Source organism: Lontra canadensis, unplaced genomic scaffold, assembly GCF_010015895.1.
Source record: "Lontra canadensis isolate GAN:19392208 unplaced genomic scaffold, GSC_riverotter_1.0 scaffold29, whole genome shotgun sequence".
Lineage (NCBI taxonomy): Eukaryota > Metazoa > Chordata > Mammalia > Carnivora > Mustelidae > Lontra > Lontra canadensis.
Genome location: NW_022631023.1, coordinates 6,815,109 through 6,836,289, shown reverse-complemented (window position 1 = coordinate 6,836,289; position 21,181 = coordinate 6,815,109). Strand labels below are relative to the sequence as shown.

The 21,181-nt window shown below is 43.5% G+C and overlaps 1 protein-coding gene across 1 annotated transcript in view; it reads left to right on the top strand.

The window, feature by feature from the left end:
• The first annotated feature begins 20,205 nt into the window (after positions 1 to 20,205).
• Positions 20,206 to 21,181, top strand: part of KCNJ15 (potassium inwardly rectifying channel subfamily J member 15) — a 41,138-nt gene continuing 40,162 nt past the window's right edge. Inside the window, exon 1 of the mRNA XM_032865324.1 lies at positions 20,206 to 20,588. The gene's annotated coding sequence lies outside the window, so the exon portion shown is untranslated. The remainder of the gene's footprint in view (positions 20,589 to 21,181) is intronic.

Below are 21,181 nucleotides of genomic sequence, written 5' to 3'. Positions count from 1 at the left end.
AGCAAGGCAGGCTCCCAAGATGATCCCAAAACAGCTTAAGACAACAGAGAATGGAGACTGCCTTATCTTTTATTTAGGGTAGGAGATGAAGCCAGAGTGAAGTTCCTGCATGTGGATAGGAGGTTGTGGGATTGAATCTTTCCACCACATCATAGGAGGGAGCATCCAGGCTTCCTTACCAGCTTCCTAAATGTGAGGCAGAAGAGGAAGGGAGGTGAGACTCGAAAGCAGTCCGATATCAGAAATGGAGTCAGACTCTTTATTCTACCATCCAGGAATCTTCTGCTTATTTCTCATAGGTAATTGAGAAGTGTAGTGTTTTAGCTTCTATAATGGAAGCCTGATTCTTCATGCATAAAGATTTGAAGATGCTGGTGACCTAGGCAAGCAGCAGTCTCTTCCCTCCTGTTGTCTTCATTCAACAACTGTTGAAATAGTTCTTCCTGCTATTCTTCATCTGGACATGAAAAGTGGTCTTGGTTGTCCATCAATATCAATGGTGTGCTTGAACACCATTTTTGGTAGATGACCAGGTCCAGTGAACTATAGCAATTTGGGCTTTCCCAAGGCTCAGAGGAGCAACACGGCAACTCTGAGAAGGGGGCTGATAGCTACCCTTTGGGCCATAGCCAGACCCACAGTGTGTGTTCTGTTATAAGTACAAGCATATGAATACTTAAAGCTTGATCACAGCGATACCTAATTTTTCTAATTGCAAAGACAAAATCAACACATGTTATTTAAAAACCAGCCTAATTATAACTTCTGGGTTGAAAGTTGTAATGCTTTAAACCTGAGGAAGAAATCCTCTGAAAGATTATTCGTAGAAGGAAAACAGTTTCTCCAGTGGAAGGAAAAGAGGAAAGTAATAGCATAATTAGTTTAAAGTGTTTTCCAATACTATATTGGCTGGGGTTTGGTATGGAAAAACAAGAGTGTAGGAGAAAAACATTTCTCCCTTTGGCTTTCTAAATCTCTTTACCTGTCTTTCCCTTACAAAGCATTTTTGTACTCAGAGGTGACACGCTGGTTAAAGACAATGCTGAAACTGGAAGGCAAGTCCCTTGGGAAGTTCTGTAATTTTAGACCTTAACAGTAGGTTCACAACTGTGACCATGGACATCTAGAGTATTGCAGAATGTAGTAAGCCACTTCCCACTGAACCATAGAAGCTGTGGTTCCTGGCTTGATATTACAGGAGGAAGAAAAGACCTTTCCACATGGCATGGGTGGAGAAGAATTCAGAACTAGTTTTCTTTTTGTTTTTGTTTTCAATATTTCAGGGAGCCAGATGTTCCTGGAGGTATGTTCACACTTACTACTAAGCATTCAACTAGAAATATCTTTGATTTGACATTTACTTTACAACTTTGATATTTGTAGCCATTGCTCAGCTCCCATGAGATTGCTATCTGACCAACCCAAGGTCACAAAGCCACCAAGCTAGAAAGTACACCAAATTTAATAGCCACCTAGGGCACTCAGTGAAGGCATCCCACTTTCCCAGCAAACCCATGGGCAACCCACAGGACTCCCTTGGCAGGGAATATCAACATATGAGTTCTGAAAAGCCTCTTCTGGGTCCTGATTTATTTTTATGTTTTTCCTCCCTCCTGCCACTTTTTTTTAATTTTAAGAGCTTCATACAAAAATAATTTCCACTGTAGCTGGAAAAGCAGAAAAGGTACTTAACTCCAACCACATTTTTGGTACCCTATAAAAGCCAAATGAAAAAATAATAGTTAAACAATGCACGAGGTACTACATAGATGTGCAAGATCTTTGCAGACTAATGAGCAAACCAAAGGCACAAAAGAAGTCCACTCCTCCAACCTTATCTCAAAATACAAATTAGAGCTACAAAGGCAGCACCAGCACCAGTGCTCATAGCAGGGGAGCTTCCCTTGGGCTCTCCTCTCAACTTGAGGTGAAAGCAGCAAACATTCTGTGTGTCTGCTTCACTGTGATGGCCTGAGAATGGAAAAAGGACATTTTTGCTGTGACTTTATCATTCCATGCAGATGTTTGGCTCATGTGTCCTGATCTTGTCAGCAAAATTGATGTTAAGACATTAGAATAAGACTCTTCGTTTATGTATGTTTCCTTATGAGGTGTAAATTTGCTCATATGAACATTATTTTTACTGCAGCCCCTTGCAGAGCTTCTAGTTCTGGATATATACCCTATTTTTTCTCCCTGTTATGAATAAACTCTCTAGTCATTTTACTTCCCCTCACTCTTGTATCTCCAAGGACTACTGTCTTAAAATGTGTTTTATCACAGGGATTGTTGCATCTCATGCTCTTTTTAAACAGCCATCAAGAAATGTAGACTCCCACCATGGCGTGGCAGATGGCTAAACTCGTGACCTCTGGATTTTTCAAGGTCACAAAAGTTAAAATAATGGGGATTTCTCAAAGGTCATAGAAGCTAGACCTTCTTCAGGGGCCTGAGGACTGGACTGGGTGCACTCTGTCCAGTTTTCCTGATTGAAAACGGTTAAAAAGTAGCTAGGAAGTTCTGAAAAATCAGAAGTGGTTACAATAACAAGTTAAGCATTAGCAAGGAAGTTTTTCTTGAGCGTGAGTCTTAATGCATGGTCTGGGCTTTACCAGTAATCTTACACCGGTTGTCTGTTTTCCTTTCAGAGGTGGGTGGGAAGTCATTCCCCAAATGCATCTGAGCTGTTGAATATCCATTATGTTACAGGGGAGCTATTCCTTCTTCCAAAACAACTGTAATTTTTATGGAGTCTAAGTGAAAACAGGCACATTTGTTTTCTTATGGGCAAAGTTCTTGGAATGCTCCATTACAAGTAGTTAGTACATTTCTTGACCAAGTAACACTTGACCAAACATTGCTTTCACAATTGACTTCTCTTAAAAGAAGAAAGAAAAAAAAAAAAAGATTTAAAAATGCAAGCATTTGGTCTGTAAACTCAAAAAAGTTTTCCCAGGGCTCGGTTTCTATAAAGGCCCATCTCCCACAAAGATTTCTCTGGTCAGCAGGTGGTACCAGCCATCTGTGTATTGCTCACAGCAAAGGTTACACGTGTGTATTATTATTGCTATTGAATTAAATAAACACACCCAAACTAGTTAATTTGTTCAAATGATTGGCAGATTCTCTGTGATTTGCCGGGATTGATGAGTATAGCAAATGCAATGAAAAGAAAAGTCCAGGATAGACAGCATCATGGAACATATTGTACCTTATTGTAAAATAAAAATAGCCTTGGACAGCCCATGGAATGTGTTCTAGCAGCCTAATCAGTTCTTTACTGTGGTTTTCCTGCCAGCCGGGGAGCCCTGCGTCACAGAGAGTGGGTGCCAAGTGTCTGGTTTGCGCTTTGGTAAGACATGTTTTTCTTGCTGAAAATTTTCAGGTTTGCAATTTCCCCAAATGCAAGGCAGCGAGGTCACCTTCCTATGTAGTGGGGCATAGCTTTAGTTCCCGGTGTCTCATTGAAGGCCGGGTGTTGGAGCACAGCTCCCGAGTGGGCAGCATGAGCCTGCGGCCTTTGCAATGAGGCCTGCTGGATACCGCCTGTCTCTCTGGATGGCGAGGACAGGAGCAGCCCAGTGGAATTTTCATCTTGTACAAATGAACTCGCTCTCCAGATCCAGACTCTCAACAAATTTGTGACAATGTGTACAGTGGAGGCAACTGCCTGGATAAATTTGGGCAGAGCAATATGGGACTTTCAACTTCCATGGATTATCCCATCATTTTAGTCTAAACTTTTCAAGAAAAATTTACTCTCTCTTCTTCCTTGGTCCTCGAGTTGGGTGTAAACCGCTTTCTATTGTCCAGGGAGGAATGATCCTCAATGGGCACATACACACCTGGACCTGTGGTCACCTCTACCTTCCCCCCGTGTGCATGGGTCATTTTGCTTTGTTCAGGCAACACCCAAACGGTTCGTTTTCTATGATCTTTCTTGGTTCTTTACCCAAACAGAAAACGTAATTAGGGCGCCAGCACTATCATGCTCATGTGCTCCCAGATCCACCCATAGTTGCTCCGAAATACATGCTGTCCCACTGCTGCTTCTCTGGTGCTTGTTTCTGCCACATGGGCAGCGATCTGGGGGTACATGAGGCTGTGTGTGGAAAAGGACTCCTCCCATACACGCGCGCACACACACACACACACACACACACAGGCACACCAGCACACACATGCAAACATGCACCCTTTGAGTCCAAAACAATCACCCAGGGCAAGGAGTTTAAAGAGAAAGGGCCCCATCCAACATTTGTCACCATTTTGAGCGCCCAAGCAACTTCTTTTCAAATTCTTACCATGCCTAGAGCCCCTACAAGGTTTCTTGCTCAGCCCTCACCCCCATGTCTCTCCTTCCACACTGGCATCCTTGCTCCCCTGCTCACACCCAAACCTCCCCTTCCCCTACTCCCCCTCCAGCACTGTCTCTATCTGCTCGGCCGACTGACTCCTCCATCCCCACAGCTCTCCGTCTATACCCAGCCTCTTCAGGGTGCCGTTCCCAGCCTCCCAGCCACCTCATCGATCCCCATGACCTTCCTTCTTTGTCTTCTTTTCCTCCTGACGAGAGAGGCATCTGTGTGCTCACTTAGAAGCTCCAGGGAAAGAGGAAAGAAAATTCAACTGCTCGAAGGGTCTGTTCTCTTTATTGCTGTCTTCATAGCTGGTAGGAGAGAGCCTGGTCCATACCAGGCTTCATTAAACTTGGTGAATGTTGAACAAACCAAATTGTGAAGCCAAATGGCTCAGTGTATGAGGAGGAAACAGATAGTTGAGATTCGATTCCCTGCCTTTCCCCCTGGCTCTGTGACCTCAGCACAGCCTAAAAATGAAATAAAGAAGGACTCAAGCTTCAGAGTCCCTGAGCAAGTCTTCATTCAAGGAATGAACAGCCAGCAATGGAAATGCGGCCGAAACCATCTGACAAACTTAAGTGTCATTCAGAAACATTGAAAGCCTCTTGCCCTTGTCTGCACCATTCACGAGATTTGGGCTGAATTTTTAGAAAGTTACTACTTGGGGTGTTTTTCATACTACAACATTTTAGGACCATTTATCCTCTTTTGGACATTTTCTACGGGGCTGTAGGGCAGGATTATAAAGTGAGCATCTTTTTGTTCTCTTTTATTCCCAGCACAGACCATGCTCTTGGTGCTCAATAATTACTTATTGGAAAGAATCCGCCCCCCTTTTTTTTTCTGGAGACTTTCTGTACTTATTGTGACCAGGAAATTGTTTCCAATGATTCATTTTATACTGCTTGATCTACCGGATCAAGGGTTAGCTTTTTTTTTTTTTTTTTTTTTTTTTCAAAAAGACCAGATAGTAAATATCTTCTGTTCTGTGGGCCACACTTCCTGGTCACAATTCTGTGGCACTGCCACTTCAGCATGAAAGCAGCCGGAAACAATCTGTTGGCAAATGGGCATGGCTGCACTGCTCTACATCTTTATTTATAAAAACAGGTGGTGGGCCCTGTTTGACCTCCGGGCAGTGGCTTGCTAGTCTCTGTGCTAGACTGTTCTTACCATAAAGTGACCATTAGTAAAGCAGACTGTTTGGAGTTACTGTGTTGAATCGGACTTAAACTATATGAGATCATTTCCATTGCATTCCTACTGTTGCCCATTTGTTACTTGAATAAAGATTCACTCAGTGACTCCCAAGCCTGAATCCTTATTTATTTCATTTTTAGATGGTATGGAGTTTGACCCACTTAAGAAATGCACCCAAGCAACGCCTTTTCTTTTTTCCTCCTTTTTCTCTTAAATAATACCCCATCTCTGTGACTACCTTGTTTACACAAACCAAACCTGAGACAAAGCTCCTGGCGCTCGCTCGCTAAGCAATTTGTGGTTAAACTGGTTTCTCACCCACCAGAGTCTGGGAGGGAGAAAGAAAGGACTGTACCAGATTAGATGTATTCTGAGGAGAGATCGATATGTAATATAAACCAGCCTGCACCTCCTAATTCTCCCTGAGCCTAGCAACAACTAGTTCTCATATGCACCTTGTACACAAGCAAGGACAAACGGATGGACTTTGGTCCCTTAGTTGAAACCCTAAAAATACCAAGAAAGCAGAGATGAACCCACTTTCTGGGCTTGGCACAGAAACTCAACCTACACTGAGTCTCAGGACCTGACCATAGATCATTGACCTTTCTCATCTAGTGGTTACCAGACCACCCTCTGCATAGCTGTGCCTTCTACTTCATCCAAACACACTGCATTTGTCCCATCTGGAGTGGCTTGGAGTTTGTCTGTAGAACTTCTGATTCCCCTGGGTGGGAGAAACAGAGCTCCCTGGTCTCCAAATGCCTCCTTTAAATGGATCTAAGACCAATCAACAAAATCTTCACCTTTGTCTCCACCCATCTCTGCATAGCTCAGAGTTCAAAATGACTTAGGGAAGTGGGGAAAGAGGAACATTTTCCTTTGAGCCCTGGAAAAGCTATGTCTCATCCAGGACCTAGGGACAATGGCACAGGTAGCTAATGAGACAGTCGGCACTTGTCTTATAGCTTTTTTTTTTTTTAAATTTACTTATTTTTAGAGATGGGGGAGGGGCAGAGGGAGAGAATCTTTAAGCAGACTGCTATGGATGGAGCCGGAGGCAGGACTCATTCCCATAACCCTGAGATCATGACCTGAGCTGAAACCAAACCTTGGACACTCAACCAACTGAGCCACCCAGGTGACCCTGTCTTGTAACTGTTAAGGCAATTATTTTGTAGAACCAATGGGAACCAGTAGGGACTCCAGACTAAGAACAGCCTCTATTCTTAAGAAGAGGTCATCAAAAGTAACCAGAGTAGTGGACTGGGAGCAGACCAACGGGCCAACTAAGGGACTTGGACACATCTGGAGGCAGATGACCACATGGACATTGTGGGTCTAAGATGCTCTTTTCAAGGTTGGGAAAGGTGCACAGAAAGGTTCAGGGAAAGCCTCTCAGTGGCCATGGAAGGCTCTACAGGCAGCACGATCACAAGGAAGGTCTGAAAACAGGAGGAAGTCGCAGAGGGAAGCTCAGTGGGAAGAGACAGAAGCCCGAACACCTGAACTTGAAATCTGAATTTAACTTATGCTGGGTCTGTGCTCAGCATCTTTTCTCTGTTTGCCTCCCTGTTTCTCAACCCTGGTTTTATTCTCCTTATCCCAGAATCATAAGCACAATATTGATGTCCAAGCCTCACTCCAGGCCAATTAAATCAGAATCCTTTGGCCATTTAAGAAGTCTCATTTGGTCATTCTAATGTGTAGTCGGGATTGGGGACCACCGTTCTAGTTCATAACCATCATGATGCTAAAAACACTACTGGAAGGAAGTTACTAAAGCCTACAGTTTGCCCCATGGTCGCTTTGCTTGAGAACCCTCTCATCTGAAACTAAACTGTGAATGACTCCACATATATTTTCTTTTAAAAAGATGAAGGATGTATATAGCTAGAAATCAAATAGGACTCATGCCTGATGTCATGTGTTCATTTTTAGGCATTTCTGACTTCTTCATGGTGTGACCCATTACTGAGCTCAGTCAACCCTGTTATGACCCACAGGGGTTGTGAACTCATGGGTGACTATAAAATACAGTGATTCAGAGAATGAGCTTTGAAATGAGGCCAAGATCTGAATCTCTGTACCTCACATTACTAGCTATTTGGTCTTGGGCAAGTGACTTAATCAAAGGCTTAGTTTTCTCATCTATAAAGTAGAAAGAATAATCTTTATCTTACAGACACTGATTTGCTAAATATGGTAGTAGATGTACTAAAGGATAAATAACTTAATAGTTAATAATAATTAAACAAGATAGTGGCTATAAAACACCTAAATCAAATTCCTAATTCATGGTGAGAGTTCCACAAATGGTAGTTCTTAGGATTAAAACTAATATGAATTGTGTGTCTGGGCCAGACACACAATTTCTTGTCATATGGGATAATGGCTCCAGAATAAGAATCATGCCCACTAATAAAGTTGATTTTTCTTGAGCAGTGAGCTCACTAGCGTTCTCTTGTGCTGCCAACTTCAATCAGATCCAGGAGTATTGGTTACTGACGCCCTACAATGAAGACAAACATTTGGAGGGAACTTTCTGCAAAATGCTAGCCAAAAATAAAAACTCCAGGGCTGCCTTTTGACTTTCTTTGAATTCACAGAAACTCATATGAAGGATGAGGATATTTCCATATTCCCTACTATCTGCTGGGGGTTAAGAGATGAGTTACAGTAACCAGAAAGGCATGTTTCTAAAATCTTGGTTAAAATAAGCATTAACCATTTAAGGCAAAGTATGAACCCTGTGTTTTCAATTATTAAAAAAATAAAGCAGAAATATATTACAAAGCAAGTAGATTTCCAACGTAATCTTTAGGAGAAAAATTGTGTTTCATGTAGCCCTACCTTATGACCGCAACACTTGCTACCTGGCCAGTGTGGTACGTGTGTGTGTGTGTGTGTGTGTGTTGAAGGGGCATGTATTTACCTACTTCTCTATTAGACTAGTAGAACCAGTTCTACTCCACAAATTTCACATCTCAGATTTGCTATTCACAAGAGTGTAAATGCATGTTTGAGAACCAAACTTGAACTTCGTCCTTTTGACAGGAAACATTTAAAGTGGGAAGTTATCCTGAGCTTCAGTTTAAAGAAAAAGAAAATTCCATCATAAAACCTGAAAATGCAGGACAGCTGAGTGGACGGATGGGCAGATAGATAGATGATAGATAGACTTAATAAGACATTGGAGTTAAAAGAAATCCCTGTTACTGTGTACACCACGCTCTTAAGGCCACTGGTACACTTAGCTTCTCAGTGAAGGACAACGTAACTGTTGACATTATTGTTCCATCTTGTGCTGTTTCCCCAGGTGCATCAGGAACACACACACATGGTTTTGCATGTACAACTATAAAAGAAGCTTTCCATTACCTGCCACCCTCTCACTGCACTCTGAAGAGGGAACCCAACACCTAGCAAACACCAGAGAGGACCTTGCTGATGCAGGCTTCCCTCTTAGCTGAAATTCCATTTGTAAGGCTCAGTGAACTGACAAGCATCACTGTTTCCAAATTTGGCCTCTGCTGACCCTGCCCACACGATTTCTACAATCCAACTTTCCCTGTGTACATTGCTGGTAAGAGCACCTTGCATCATAAGAAGAAAGAACACCATCCGTACACTCCCCACCTCTTAATTTCCGCCCTTCCTTGCTTACACACATCAGCAAGTTAGTCGTATTTGATTCAGCATCAGGTGGAGTAAGCGCTTCAGCAGCAAACAAGGAACAGAAGGGGTGTTTGGACTACATCAAATATTATCCTGGGTTCTGTAACCAAGATAGGAGATTGATTGATTCCTGGGATTCCTGGGATCAAGATTCCTTGATTCCTGGGAAGACTGATTTCCCATAAAAGTCAAAGAACAATGTTTAACTAAGTAGCATAAACCTTATAGCTTATCATTGCAATGCAAGTCACATCAGGAAAATTAGTTGATAAAACACAAGGTTCCTAGGAATGAGCTAACTAAGTTCTATTTATTCAAGTAATCTAACTATTTGACTACTCAAGTGGTTTTTGATAGAAGAAAAATAAAAGTAATACTCGGAAAACTTTCAGACCTACATTGCTGCTCTTGAGGGAATGCAAATCATGGAAGGTATTTTAAGCCAGCTCAGGGTCTCTGCAGAAGGACTGGTGAAAACACAGGAGATCCTAAAGGAATTGGAGTATCCCGTTTAACTGTCCCACAGTCCAGACACAGAAGAAGAAAGGATAATCTAGGTATTAGAACAGAAATATGCACAGGACCATTAGTGGGTGTGAGTTCCGGCAAAACAAAAGAGTATCCTGTCACAGTGGCCAAGTGTAATGGGCAGGAAGAGTGTCTTGATACCAGCCGCCTTCCCAGTGTCCCCTGATAGAGTGCTCCTGGAGTCAGCCCTTACCACCCCCTCTCCCACCTAAACGCACAGGAGCCCAGGAGGGGCTCAAAACAAACAAACAAAAATTTGTTTCCCTCCATTCCCTAGTGAAAAACCAGCTCAGAGAAGTGAGTTAACTTACCCCTGGTCATGCTGTCAGTACGTAGCCATTCTAGAATCAAACCCACACCTGTCTGAGACTAAATCTACACTTTCCCCCATTATATTGTTGTGCTGCTCGCCAGAAAGAAATAATGAAACATGTCAGCATTCTAAGGCAAGGATGAAATTTTGCCTTCAATTCTTCTGTTAAATCTTGCACTGTAAAGTGAGAACTGACGAGTTGGATAAGATATACTATTAGGCAATTTGAAAAACAATACATGACGGTGTTTGCCCAAGAGATCAGCGTGAGTCTGAGCTGATAATCCAAGCACTCCCACTGGTGTGCAGGCCTCACTGAGCGATACGATACCTGCTCTTTACTGACTGATAGACCAGAACGCTTGGCCTTTGGCATCACCGCTGCCTCATAAGCACACACAGATTTCAGGAGGGAAGTGAGCTCAGGCAAGTTTTCAGTGATTAGCAGGAAGTCAACAACAGGAATAGTGTGATGAGCAAGTTATCAGTCAACGCTGACTTTGGACGAGGGGGACCGCAGTGATGAACCCAAGCTCCTGGGACAGAACAGATGATGGAGACGGAAATGTCCTCCAGCCCATGGCCAAAAATAAATGTACAAAGGACAAATAACCCAAGGAATATTTCTTCATGGGGGGATAAAGCAAATCCAGTCATGTAATTTCCAGCCTGGATAGGTGCCAGCAACCGCCAAAGAAGTTGGTGGTGGCACAACTTGGCCTTCAGGAGCCCAGGCTTGCCTCAGAATTCTCCAGACTCTCTGATTCAGGCTGGACCATCAAGGAGGACAACAGAAGGAGGAAAAAAACAAAAGCTTCCTTTTATTGGCCTTCTTTTTTATTTTATTTTATTTATTTATTTGACAGACAGAGATCACAAGTAGGCAGAGAGGCAGGCAGAGAGAGAGAGGAGGAAGCAGGCTCCCTGCTGAGCAGAGAGCCCGATGCGGGGCTCAATCCCAGAACCCTGGGATCATGACCTGAGCCGAAGGCAGCAGCTTTAACCCACTGAGCTATCCAGGCACCCCTTTTATTGGCCTTCTTTATCATCTCTTTGTTCTGCTGGTGACTCAGCTGTGTCTACAAGGGCACTGGATAAGAGGAGGTGCTATGCAAGGACACGAGTGACCATGGACAGCCTGCCCTTTGAGTCCATTTTTTGGTCTAACACATGTGTATGCCTTGAGTAGAGCTGCACCTTCTCCAGGCAGTGTTTCCCTGAGCAGCATGGACCCTCTCTTGAGGTTGACAGGGAACAGACGGGCTTTACAGCTGGTACTTTGAGTGCCCAACACCCTCTTTCTACACTCATATTACATCTGTGGTGTGAAGTCCTTAGGAGTTTGTGACAACTCAGCTGGGACAGATCCCAGCTGTATCCCAGGATCCCAGGATCCCAGATCCCATGTTGTATAATTTAGCCAATTTACATCACTCACTTTTTCCACCAAAACCAGAATATTTGTCAGAAGGTATAATTCTACAATGGGAAAGATCCCAAAGTAAAAACCTGAGTTGTTTACCCAGCTCTGCTAATAATAAATACCTAAAATGAGTCCTGAGAATTCTCCTCGGCCCTCCTACCTTGATGTCATGTAGAAAAAGTGGTATTGAGGCAGAAACAGAACACTTTATGACATTCTTTTGTGTTGTTATAAGAGATAGGGGCTATACGGGCTCATAGGGAAGTGATTCTGGGCATTACAAATCGAAGAGTTATAGCATAATAATATCACTAACTGCTAATCCAAACAAAGGGCGGGAGGACATGCAATGAGCACCCATTGGCTGAGCCAGAAGCCAGTGACTGAAAGTGGGAGAAGTGGAAAAAGCTCTGTGTGTGCTCAGGAACCCAAAACTCAGGGCAAGAAGTGTCAGTACAATGAGGCCTGTAGAGAGGGGATAGTCTAGTGCAGTGTGGTGAGGAAGGGTAGCGTCCACAGCAGCAGACGAAGTTGCACACCTTGCTTGTCCTTTGATGTCTCCATCCCCAAAAGAAAGAGACACCATCAATCAACTTGGTGATTTTTTTTTAAAGCTGAAGTATATAGTTCAGCACTAACCTAGGAGCAATCACTGAAATATGAAAACAGGGGTAAAGTAGAATAATTCACTGCTTTTGCCTTCCCTACTTGATTGTTAAAATTATTCAGGATGATACTAACATTTTCTGTATCATTCTATTTTAAATATTCTAAATGTAGCTCAGGGGGTCTCTGACACAGATTCAACCTACCATGTGTAAAATACTGTATTTGGCCATCTGGTGGAAAAAGGGTCTGTGGTCACGTATGTCTCACTGTCTGGCCTAGCAGATTACCTGTATAGTTGGTTCGGGATTAAACAACAATAAGAAAGCAACAGAAGAAGTGAAATAATGCATGTAACACATTGCCAGATCAGTGATACGGTTAGGCTTTGAAAGGAAGTTGGCATCGTATCAGTTGCAGTGACTTGGAAGGGTGAAGCTACCCTCTAGATGTTGCATTCCGTTTACCTGCCCAAACTATCAACACTGAAAACCAGCCCTACAATATACCTTTCACTGACGGGAATTGCCACGGTTCATTTAGTAAAAGTGGGTCTGAGGTGAACCAGAAACAAATTGTGCATATCTAAAATGAGGTGTAACTTTGCATCAGCAACAGCAAAAACCACAATGCCCAACTTGAATGAGGCAGGGGGAAACTGGGTCACGGTTGGGTTCATGTCAGCGGTGCTTGGTAACTCGCCAACTCCCAAGCCATGGGATAGGTGGGGACCTAAATCACCAATTCACTCCAGTGGAGGTTTAAAGGAAAGTGTTCAGCCTCTATACAGAATAGTGAGCATTTCTTGTCTCTGACTTTTTATGTACACGTATTCCTGTTTGACAAAATTGGATTTTATACATGCCCCAGCAATGATCAGATTGGAGCTAATAAATTAGGATCATGCCTATATGACACTTTCATTTTCAAATCAAGTTTTAAACATTTAGCGGTTAACTACAAAAGAGCTAAGGACACACATGGGGATAGGGTGACCAGCCACAGCAGTTTTTCTGGGACTGAGAGATTTTCCAGGATACGAGACTTTCAAACTTAAAACTCAGTGAATCATGGGAAAATCAGGGTGTTTGCTCACCCTCCAGAGGAATAACATGGAGATTTTATTTCTGTTAAGTAACTTTTGCGTTTTGGGATACTTTTTGTGCCGTCCCATTAAAGAAGCATGTGAGAAAGTCTCTGTGTTTTCCTGAGGAGGAATTCTTTTTTGTTGAGAATGGTGGTGGGAAGATGGAGAAATCTTGGTCACTGGAGGTTGTTCTGTGTCCCATCTGCTTCTCCCCTAGGAACCCGAAGGACAAAGAGAGACAGGTGATTTTGGAAATCTGCCAGAAGAGTGAATAGGGCAAATGATCTACTAGTTGGAGGGACTATGTCCTATGGAACCTCATTTAAAAACCAGTACACGATATCAAGTTCAAAAACGTATGACCTTATAAGTAACTTGGTGAGGACAATTCACCTGTTCTATGCAAGAGGTCTTTCTTCCATCAGACAGGAGTAAGTGGCCTTGTCACAGGATCTGGGAAAACTTAAATCCAGCGTACCTACAAGGCGAGCTTTTCCATTAAGTTTACAGAAAGACAGTTACTTTGTCTTACTCTTTCAGATGGTAGCCCCTACGACTTAAGTAGTTGGCTTGTTCAGCTCCTTTTCAGAATTTGTTGTTACTGTTGATAATTTCAAAATCTTTCAGGTCCTTCATAGAACACAGAACAGCCACATTTCTCTAAATGATGCCCTAAAACTTGGCACGTTTGGTCATGATTGTATTCAACAGAAGAGGGCCAAACATGTGTTTATCTACTTCCCTGTCTGTCTCAGCCTCAACTAAGGAAAAAAAAAAAAAATGAGTGACTCTCAGTTCTAGGTTGAAGCAAGTGGGAAGCAGGAAGTTAACGCCACAGGGACCTTGTCTGGGCCATATGGCTGTTATGGGAGGAAGGAACAAAGATAGAGAATGCTAGAACTGGGAACGATCCTTGAAAGGAAAGCAGAACTATTCTGAATCTTTGTATTCTTCAGAAATGTTGTATGTGTCATTAATCATCAGCCACTGAGCTTTGGGATAAGAGCTGCCACCTGCTTCCATTCTGCACTAAATGCCTGGGGACACTATTTTGTTTCTAGCCTGACCTGGTGTAGAGTTTCTCATGCCCGCAACTTTGGAGTAATTATTCTTACTGTTCTACTAACATTCAATCTGCTTGAGCCTCCAAGCCCATCAGTGAAATCCGGGGAGGGAATAAGTCAAAAGGCACATTCTCACATCCTGACCACGTCAAACTGATACCCACTCTCTTTTTACACCAATACAAGCTTTGATGTGGGTTTCTGCCACTTGAATAAATTATATGTGTACAAACATGTGTTAAAGTAGGGACCAATCTAGTATAGCACAGTATATGAGAACCTTCAACAAAATGTTGGTGTAGATCCTGGGTTTGAGGCTCTGTGGACCTTCTGAAGGTCACTCTCTGGTCTTCTGAGTCAAACTTGAAATATTAAGAGACTGGTTGGGATGGCTGTAAGTTCCTTCGAGCTATAATTAAGCCTCTCTGATTCTTCTACTTGCTTGCTTTTTGGAACATAACTGCTAATAAAATCTTCCCTCTCCCTTAAAGCCACACCATGAAGAGATGTTCAGTGAGAGAGGCAGGACTACAAAGTGGGGAGAGGAGGTATTTAAGTACAGGATGGCTGGGAGAGCTGGTAAGTTGCCCGGATGAAATGGGATTTATGGGGTTAGCTCTGGGCAAGCTCATTTCTGCTTGGTGACTAAAATGTCTGAATGGAAGGTAGAAATGGTAGAGGACAAATGTGAGCTCAGATCACTTAAGCTAAAAAAAAAAAAGTAATATCAACCAAATATTAATAATAAATCAAAATGTGGCCTTTATCCTATCAATGTTACTAAAAGAAGGGTAAATTTCAGGCTCATGAGGTCATACTAAGGCCAACTTGATTTATATACTTTCACACTCAATGAAACACCCTAATGACTCAATAACGGAATCCATTTTTGTTTTTGTGGTTCTTGCTGTCTGGACAAAATGCCATGAAGTAAGGTTCCAGCTACATTGCTGAGTGTCCCCGGGGTGAGCTCACATGGCTTGTTTCATCTGCACCATTATTCATTCTGTTCCTTCTTTCTGTAGTGCCTACAGCCCATCTTTGTCCCTGCCTATGAAAACCTCGTTAGTTGAGCGCCATTGTTCCCTCCTCTGGAAGCCTACCTTCCGACTCCCAGGCAGAGTCTACTACCCTTCCTGTGGGCTTCTTGAATATTTCCATGACAGAGTACTTATCACACTATTTATGGTCCGCTCTTTCCCAATCTTTCTGCTGAACTGCCCTTCACTCCAGTCTTGTGACTGTGGGATCTTAATAACCCAGCAAAGAGGAGACACCCAGTTTAGTTATGAATCCAATTGGATGGACGTGATATCAATAACAGAGTCCTCTGTTGGTGCTAGAAGACCCTGCTGGGATCCTCCTGGCACTCTGAGGAACTGCCCATAGGTATAAAATGACCATATGCATCTCAAGTCAAAGTCTAAATTTTAGTGCCGAGATCCCCAATTTTATTATTTTTAATTTTTTTCTTTTTTAAAGATTTATTTATTTGGGAGACAGTGTGTGTGCATCACAGGCACGTGAGTTGGGGAGTAGAGCGGGAGAGAGAGGGAGAAAATCGCAAGCAGACGCCATGCTGAGTGTGGAGCCCAATGGGGGTGAAACAGATGAAAATGAACAAAAACAAGATCATGACATGAGCTGAAACCAAGAGTCTGACACTGAACTGACTGTGCCACCCTGTCGCGCCTACCCAATTCCATTTTGAGCATGAAACTGAGGTAGCGGAGGAGGAGAGTAGGGGGTGCTAAGGGAGTGAGAGTTCACAGTAGAGGGAGGACCTGTACTAGAGGGAGGGAGAACTGGTGGTCTGCCCAGATCCTCTCGGACCTCCTCCCCTGCTTCTGGGTACACACTCGCAGGCTTCCATGCATACTGCTTCTGATGTCCTGCAGCTGCCTCCCAGCCCTCTTCATAAGGCTGTCCTTGGGCTACCAGTCCCACTTCCTTGCAGATACAGAAAGCCAGAGGCAGTGGGATACCCCTTTAGCCCTTCCACTCTTAGCAAAGCTGGCTGGGCAAGAGCAGAAAGGTCCAGCTCCCTCATCAAAGGTGCCACTTTCACTCCAAAACCCTCACCAGATTTAGGCAGGGAAATGGCCTGAGCCCAAAACTGCCCCCTTACTTAGCTTCATCCCTCCCCTGCTGGCCTCCATCCTCTCCTCAGATTTTTCCCAGGAGCACTTTAATAAATGGCACATGCATCCTTGTTGGGTTAGCTGCTTCTAGAGATAGAGAGCCACTCCAAGGCAAGATTTCAACTTTGGGGCTTCCTGAGACAAACCTCCCACTGGCAAGGTCAAAGGCAAGCAGGCCTCTAGCTCTGGTCTGCAGAGTCTTGAAACGACTGTGATGGTCATTCTTCATTCTCCAAGGCTCATCTGCATTCCAATAGGATGTTTTAAGTATCTCTGGGCCCGGGGCTATGGGAGCAAATGAGGCACGACCACCCCCCACCCCCCACCCCAACCATGTCTTGCCTGGCCCGTGGGGTACACTTGAAGCCAGTGGGGCCATCCACAGCTTCTAAGAAGTTTTAAAAACTGGCATAATCCTCCGTAAGCAGTCCCACATCTAATGCAACTTAAATAAATCTAGTCAAAGGTAAAAATGTGGGGTGCCTGGGTGGCTCAGTGGGTTAAGCCTCTGCCTTTGGCTCAGGTCATGATCTCAGGGTCCTGGGATTGAGCCCCGCATCGGGCCATCTGCTCAGCAGGGAGCCTTCTTCCCCCTCTCTCTCTGCCTGCCTCTCTGCCTACTTGTGATCTCTCTCTCTCTCTGTCAAATAAATAAATAAAATATTTAAAAAAAAAAAAGTAAAAATGTAGTCTTTTCCTCTTATTTTTTATGTATCAACTTTTTTCTTTTTTTTAATTTTTATTAACATATAATGTATTATTTGCTTATGTCTCCATTTAAGCCAAGATGAGAATTGGAGGCACTGCAGCATTTTTTTTTTTTTTTAAATTATTCTTGGGAAATGGTTCTCTTGAAAGAGCTAGTTCTTGTGATCTTTTCTGTCCAGTTTTCAGACATCACTTTAGAACTTTGGATAAAAATTCAGAATTTAGTTGTATGCTTAAAATTTGACACAGGAAGGAAGGAAGGGGAGGAGAGAAGGAAGGAAGATTTACTGTATATTCATTCATCCTTATTTTTTATTTTAGGCTAAAAGATCAGTAACATTGATCATCTTCAGTTATAAGATGATGAGCTGTTTTTTTAAGTAACCTGATTGTAGCTTCTGGACCCTTCTCCTCAGAAGTGGGTTGTAAAGCAGGTTTCACTCACTGGATGGGAGGGAGATTCGGTGACACAAAGTGGTTTTCGTCAACATTAATAACTTGTCCTGTTTCCCTCTCTCATGTAGCATTGGAAATACTGAAATCATTCAGTTATTAAAACATGCCAAGGAAAATCTGTCCCCTGTGACAAAAAAATCTCATAGATATTTTTCTAGAACTTTTCCACTCACGACTCCACACTTTCTCATGCATTTATAATGCCTCGCCTCCTTTCATGAATTCGGTCATACCTACAATCTCAACATCTGATTGTTGATGTAACCCCAGATGAAAAATGAAAACAGGTAAACATCAACAACATGAAGCATAGTGTCTTAACCTATGAATGATTTTCCCGCATCCACACTATTTTGAACTCATTTTCTTCCTTCATCATTTTTAAGAGTGTTTTATGGAGGGTTGTGAGCTCTGCTGTGTACGGTCCTGCGAGAACTAAACCTCGCCAAAGTATTAGCCTCTGATTATCATTCATGTAGTGTGTGGCTTGATATTCAAAGGAACTGACACATGCATATGTATGCCCACTATAGACTAATTTGAGAAAAATGTAGCCTAATGAAAAATGCATGGACTGAGAGAGAGGAGAACTGTTTTGAGCCTCGCCCCTCACGCCTTCCAGCTCTGTGACTCTGAACACATCACTTAACCTCTCTGGCTTCCACTTCCTCACCCTTAAACTAATTGTGCCTTTTTGGTCTGAGCATCAGATGAAATAACATTTCTGAACGAACTTTATAAATTGAGAAAAAGTATTCAAATGTTAGTTGACTAATTAAAGCTGAGATGGGAAGTATTCATTAAAAGTAAGAAAATAAGAATTAAATTTCAATTGTAACAAGTCATACTGTCCTTTTATAATCTTTTATCAATCTACTTGAAAATTAACTGTTTTAGGAACTGTAATGTGCCCCGTGTCCCTCAAGGGACACTTAGTGAAAGAACAGTTGCAGTCACATGCTAAATGACACCAACAGCAAATGATGAAGAGTCACGACGATTTATACAGTGCTAAGTGGCATACGGACTAAGAGGGGAACCAGGTAACCAGTTGGGTTGGGGCCATATGAGATGGGCGCTTGGACCCCCGAAGAGGGGCTACTGAGCAAAGTCCTTACTGGGATTTTCTGGGGGTATGAAGATCTGAGGAAGAATGTTCCAGGCGATGGGACAGCCTGTGCAAATCACCTGGGCTAGGATGTGGTCAGGCCTTGAAGCTGGGTTTTCCCCTTCCTGTTGTTTTGGACCCCTGTGTTTCCCTGTTTTATATGGGGCTTTCATCACGTCCTCCTCTGATGTGCATCCAATTCCATGATCTGGAGTCAGAGCTGCAGCTTAAAGACCTCTGCATCCCGCATGTCTTCTTCCTTCTCTCTGGCCCTGAGTCCCCAGGGAGCCCCACATCTTCTCTGAGGGGTCGCCCCACTCTCACAGGCTGAAGAGGAGGCCCCTGCTCCCTGGGAAAGAGAAGGACAAAGGCTGATGCACCATTAACACTGTGCCCACTGGGAATCAGAAAAAAGGGCATGATTCATGCCAGGACTTGGAGTCAAGGGAAGGGGTAGGATAAAGTAGGCAGTTTCACACTTTCCCCTTAAAAACAAACAAACAAACAAACAAAAACAACAATAACCCTTCGCCCCTTCCTGTCCCCATTTAGTTCAAGGCCCTGGAAAGCAACAGCTGCGCCCAGGGGTGAAGTGGAGAGAATGCATAGGAGTGTAGAACCCAGCACTCAGGGGAGGGGAACTATCATTTGCTTCCAACAAACAGATTGAGTTACCCTTCTCCTCTCCAGTCTAAAGTGGCTGCAGAGCCCTGACCCTGCCTGGAAGCCTGTACGGGGGACGTGTAAATGTGTCATCATCATCCTTGTGACAGAGACCCTTGGTTTCCCCTGGTGCTGCCTTTGGACCAGAGCAGGGGATCTCGCCGCGGAAGGTGCCTGTGGGAGAGCCGTCCTTCTTTCAGCGGCTTGCCAGGGTCCACGTGCAATCTGGCCACAGGAAGCCTGGCAACCTACCGGGGCTCTGGAGCGATGGCCACAAGCAATGGCTTGGTGTAGGGAGGACATACAGCTGTATTCCAGAAAGAAACTCTGCTTCCATTTCCAGAGACAGAGACCTCCCCTTAGACTTCTGCTTCAAAGATGAAAATTTGACCATTTCTCATAAAAGCGTGGACATGGGGCGCAAATGCTGGAAACCAGCTTCAATTCCAACTTCCATGATCCAAAAGAACCCAATTTTACCCATATCTATCCAACTTCTTTATGCTTTTTTGGTCAGGGAAAACAGAGGCTATAGGGAGATTGAACTAAAAACACAGAGTTTTTCTCTGTGACATTTTGCTCCTATATATTTCATATGTGTGTCATCTGTATGAGTTTGCTTCGCTTTTCTCAAGAAGCAGGGATTTTTGTCAACACTCATTTGCAGTGGGGAGAGGGAAGAGGAGGAGAGAACATGGGGTATAGGAGAGCTTCTAACCAGAAGAGATCATCTGGTTATTTATTTGTGGTTTATTTAGGCAAAAGGGCCTTTAAAAAGGGCTTGATAAGAGTGGCCAAAGTTTCTTCAAAGATTAACTGGCTTTTTTCTTTAAAAGGACGTAAGTTTTCTTTCCTACAGGTGTTCAGAGGGCTCAGGACTGGGTGTCCACTAGAATTTTTTGCTGGTCTGTAGATTTCCTTAAGGCATACTGCTGACATCATGGAGCCCTCTTTCCCTCTCCCTTTCTCCCTCTGCTTCTCCCCCTCCCTCTTCCCTCCTTGTCCCTCCTCCCTCTGCTCAATCTCTTCCAATCTCTTTCCTCCTCTCCTCAGTTCCTTCAGGTAAATCCTACTCAAACTTGTACCAACTTGTTTTTGACTGACAGCGAGCAGCGAGAGACTTTTCTTCACTTTGAGAGAACCTGAACACCTATCTTCCCCAAGACAACCTGCATCGACCGATCATTTCCTCGCCGGGTCATAGCTTCCCATCGAGGCAGGAGTCCAGTGCATCTGTCCCTGCAGGTAAGAGGTATGCGCCTCGTTCAACGCCGTAGCACTCAGCCGGCTGGAGAGATTTCTGAAAAACTTTACTCCCAGGCAATGAGCGAGTGGTGATTCTCTTAAAACTCACTTAAATCATTCAAAACTTCCAAGCTTATCTGGGGGAAATTTACAAGTGCTGTTTGCATGTGGAAAACGGGTTTTTTACTTAATGATGGGGGGGAAAGTGCTTTATTCTTGCCTGTGAAACAATATCCAGATGTTGTCTTGTTTGCTGTGGGTGTAAGTGATCTAGGTGGAGGGAAGGAATGACTCCGACTTCTCTTTGCAAGTGTTTTTCTCTCACAGTGTCTGTCAGAGCAAGTTTGTTACTGATTTTCAGTGATTATAGAGTTCTGGGGTCTTTTTCTGGCAGTCAGTTTCCTTTGTCGGGGGGCGGGGGGGGGGGGTCAGTGTAGGTTGCCTTAAGGCGAAACCTCACGGGAATATTTTAAAATCTGTTACCTATCCTTAGAAGAAAAAAAAAAAAAGTTACGTAAGTTTTCCGCGGTAGGTGGAAGGAAGGTAAACAATTCTGACTCTGGAAACATTATGAACCTTTGTTCACAACCTGTGGATAAT